Raw genomic sequence first — 4,951 nt, forward strand, 5'->3', positions numbered from 1 at the left:
CTTAGAGTAGTCAAAATCATAGAGACAGAAAGTAGAACGGTGGTTGCCAGGGCTGGGAAGAGGAGAGAATGGGGAGTCCCTGTTTAATGTGCATAGAGTTTCAGCTATTTATTCAATATATTTTAATATATAATTTATATTTATTTAATATATATTTTAAGTAGCTTAAAGCTACTTAATATATTAATATAGTTATATAAATATCTATTAACTCACAGTAATGTATTATTCTATAAATATATAAGAGAGACAGCAAAAGGTGGAAAACAAACACAAGGTGTGAATTACTGAGGTGGCTACAGCTTTAAAGAAAATTAAGTTCAGTTTCTTGTTCGTGAAAGACTTGTCCAGACAGCTGCCATAGAGTCACTGTGCCTTAAAAGAGTCATCAGGTAAAGGAAGGGAAAGAAATTAATTTGCCAGTTTCCCATCTCTCTCATTGGTCAAAGCTTGTTCCAAGGTGTTGATCCTTGCCCAGTGCCTCCAGTCAGATGCTGGGGAAGCCAGATCTTGGGCCACTGGTTCAGTGCTTTCTCAGAGTCTGGAAGTGGTATAAGGAGCCAGAGGCTCCGTGGGTATAGTCAGTGTTGCTTTAGCACAAGAGATGCAGACTCTGCTACTGCAGCAGGGAGCAAGAGGACAAGAGAGCAAATGGAACTGAGTAGACAGGTATCCTAGAGAAGAATTAGAGCCTTGGTTCTCCAACCTGTAACACATCAGAATCGTCTGATGCATTCTGGCAGCTATACTGACAATCAGGTGTTGAAATTACCTACTTCTGCATTAAAAAAACTACTCTGAAACTTAGTGGCTTTAAAATCACTTGAAATATATATTATTAAATATATTAAGTTATACAACTTAATATATGATTATATAATATATATTGTCATACTATATTAATATATAAATAAAATATATAATTTATATTAATTTAATGTATATTTTAAGTGTTTCTAAGCAACTTAATATTATAAATATATTAATTTCATATGTAATTTAAATATATATACTTATTCTATATATTTTATAATTTCTGGCTTGAGTTCTTCTGTAACCTATGAATTGTTTTTTGGAAGTATTTTAAAGTTTCCAAACTGAAAAGGCTTTTCTAGTTCTTCTTTTATTATTCTCTAACTTAATTGCATTAAGTGATCAGAGAATGTTGATTGTATGATTTTAATCCTTTCAAATATGTTAAGACTAGCTTTATGGTTTAGTACTATGGTTACCTTTTATAATGTTCCATGTGTTCCTAAAATAATGTATACTCTCCAACTGTTTACATATATATACATATATATAAAATACATATATATATGTTAGCTGTGTATCATCTAATAGGCATATATTACCTAATGGTTAATTGTGCTGTTCAAATCTTCTATACCCCTTGATATGTACACAAATGTATCAAAGATTTACACAGGACTGTTCATAGCTGCTTTATTTACATATATGGCAGATGTGGCAGCCACAGACCTGAGCTTCTTAGATGTCCCTTAAAGACAGGATCTGCTGTGAGGAGTGTAGTCAATCAATATAGCAATGTGATAGAGCCTGCTGGTACTGACTTGAGAGATATGATTGTAAAATTTTCAGGATATTTGCAAACTGGTTGTTAAATACGTCATTATTAAAAATTAGTTTTGCTAAATTACAATTAAATAATGTTCAAAACAAAGATAATTTCTCAAAACTCTTCACTTCCGTTTCTGTTACTACATTTTACATATATTTATATGCTCCTGAGGTCATTTGCATCTACTGCATCTGTATAGTGGAAAAACTATATTATGGTGTGCTACTGAACATCTTCCCCCAAGTTCATATTCAGTGATGTCACATGGGTAGCCTGAAATTGGCCTTGGTGGGGGGATTGACAAGATGGAAATCAGCAAATGCTACAAATTGGACTTTTAAACTTAAAGTCATGGGGAAAATGTTAATAATGCAGAAAAAACAAAATTGTGTGGTGCCTGTAGCCATTACATTGTGAATAGCACAAAAAATTAAGGAGAATTCTTCCAGCATTAGAAAAGTATTTATTCTAGCAAAGAAGTTGCTCACAACATTGAAAAACAAGTGAAATTCTGACATACATCTTGGTTATTTCACTTTCATCTTACCCATTAATATATGCAAAAATATCAAACAATATTCATGTTGGAATTACACTGTTAATTACACAGGCTGGCTTCAGATATAAGAGTTCAGCAAAAACTAATGAAAATATTCTGGGAGAATCAATTATTTATGAGGAAGTTACAGTAAAGAGTATAGTATATTTTGTTATTTATAAATTGTATGCTACAAGCCTTTATATCACTAAAAGTTATAATAAGTGTGCGTAATCACACACACACACACTTTCTCCCGGAGAGTCTGTCAGTAACCACTTACCAGCATACCACTGGCTGACAGTCTGCAGCCACAGCACCTCAGGATTTTCCAGTGTTGCATCTGAGGACAGGCTCTTCCCGGGGAGCTCCAGCCAGTGATCGAGGTGGCAGGGCTGGGAGGGTTGAGCCATTTCTGCCCCTTGCGGAACTCTATGAGCAATCTTAGTGCTGGAGCTCTTTTTTGCTAGCTGAGACTTTCTCAGAGCTGCACTGCAGTTTCAACCTCCTCCTGCACAATAGTCTCCCTTCCTTCTCTCCTTTCTAGGGTGTCAGACTGTATGTTGGCCTGAAGACATTCCTGTTCCTCTCTATCTTTCACAGGAATTTCCCCCAATAAATCTCTTGCACCTCTAATTCCTTCTTGGTGTCTGCTTCCTGAAAGACCTAAACTGACAGCCAAAAAAATGGAAACAACCCAAATGACCATCAATAGATGAATGGGTAAACTTAAGATACTGATAAAGACAATGCTAATAGTGCAGATTAAATTTAAGAGTATGCCTCATCTTTACATTATGGATAGCACAAAAAGGAAAATTCTTCTAGTATTGGAAAATTATTATCTCTTTAAGCAAAGAATGCTATTCAGCAATTAACAAGGAACAGACTACTCATATATACAACACCATGGATGAATCTCAAAAAAAAAAAAAAAATAGGGGCCAGCCATGGGTGAGTGGTTAAGTTCGGGCGCTCTGCTTTGGCGGCCTGGGCCATCTCCGGTTTGGATCCTGGGCACCAACCAACACCGCTCATCAGGCCATGCTGAGGCAGTGCCACACATAGCAGAACTAGAAGGACCTACAACTAGAATATACAACTATGCACTGGTGGCTTTGGGGAGAAGAAGAAGAGGAAAAAAGATTGGCAATAGATGTTAGTTCAGGGCCAATCTTTAAAAAAAAAAAAAAACAGTATACTGAGCAAAAAAATAGCTGAGAGCAAAAAGTGTACATACTGTATGATTCCATTTATATGAAGTTCTAGAATAGTCAAGGGGATGGAATGGGCAACCAACTGGGAAGGGGCACAAGGGGTCTTTCTGGGATGAAGGAAATATTCTATATCTTAATAGGGGTATGATTTTATGAGTGTATGCATTTGTCAAAATTCATCTATCTATACATTTAAGATCTATTCATTTCAGTGTATATATTCCATCTCAATTCACAAGTGCAAAAACAGGGGCCAGTCCCCTGGTGTAGTGGTTAAGTTTGGCGTGCTCTGCTTGGCAGCCTGGGGTTCACACGTTCACATCCCAGGTCTCAACCTACACCACTCATCAGCCATGCTGTGGTGGCGACCCACATATAAAATAGATGGTGATTGGCAGAGATGTTAGCTCAGGGCTAGTCTTCCTCGAGAAAAAAAGGAGGAAGACTCACAGCAGATGTAGGCTCAGGGCAAATCTTCCTCAGCAAAAAAAAAAAAGTGCAAAAACAATTTTTCCTATAATGATGTAAGTCGTGTCATTTTCTTCTTGTAGATCTGTCCATTTCTGTTCTATATACTTTGAGGCTATGTCATTAGATATCTGCAAATTTATAATATTGCTGGTGAATTTGGAATATTGCTGGCGAATGGAAACTTTTCTGCTCTTCTACACAAACACACACACACACACACACACACACACACACTGTGTCCTCCACACTCATTCCTTCTATTCTATTCTTGCCTAATCTTCCATTGTCAGTGCTTCAGCATGTAGACCTGTCTTGCTGTTTGGGGTCAGGTTTATACCTAATCCCAAGAGGGGCACATGCAGCCGCAGAACCAGCTGCATATGAATGACTGGAAGTCCCTACTCTGGTCACTTGGGACATCCATACCTCATGGGCTTCCAACTCCAGCTTCTGCTCAGAATCCAGCCAGCATCTGTTTCAGTGTGCAAAGCAAATCTCAGCAAAAACAAAGAGAAGCCTGAAGGAAGTGGGGGAGTAGGGGATTTTGCAGGTGTTAACACTCCAGATCGGCGAACAAGAAAGGCTTGGAAACAAGAAAGGCTGAAACCTCAGAGATGGGTTCCGGGCAGCGCACGCATGCTGCATAGCCTAACTTTATGGTGACGAGGGCCAGGGGCAGGAGGAGGCTAAAGAATAGGGAGGGGAGGTTGCGGCAGCCTCAGCTTCAGCAAGAAGCAGCTTAGGTAGCAGGTGGCTGAGACTACATCCCGCCTGCTCTTTTAAGGCTAGGCCTCTCCTACAGCCACGCGGGGTAGGGGCAGGGCACCATTTGAAGCACCCAAATCCCGAATGGGCAATGCTGATGGGGTGAGGTGGAGATGGAGTGTGTCTGTGGTTACTGGTGAGCGCTCACACCCTCCAACTCTACCACTATAAAGCTGATGAATCCAAGCAAGCAACCGCCCAGTTCACACACCTGCACCGTCACTCACTGGTGGGTGGTCCAGGAGCCACCCAACGCTGGCTTTTATTGGTCAGGCCAAGAAAAACACGAGTAGGATAACTAGCAGCCTCCTTCGGATTGGTCGATTTCTGCCAGCTCTCAAGTCAATCAGAGTAAAACGTACCTCGCTCTTTCCCATT

The sequence above is a fragment of the Equus caballus genome, chromosome 15, assembly GCF_041296265.1.
Source record: "Equus caballus isolate H_3958 breed thoroughbred chromosome 15, TB-T2T, whole genome shotgun sequence".
NCBI classification, from domain to species: domain Eukaryota; kingdom Metazoa; phylum Chordata; class Mammalia; order Perissodactyla; family Equidae; genus Equus; species Equus caballus.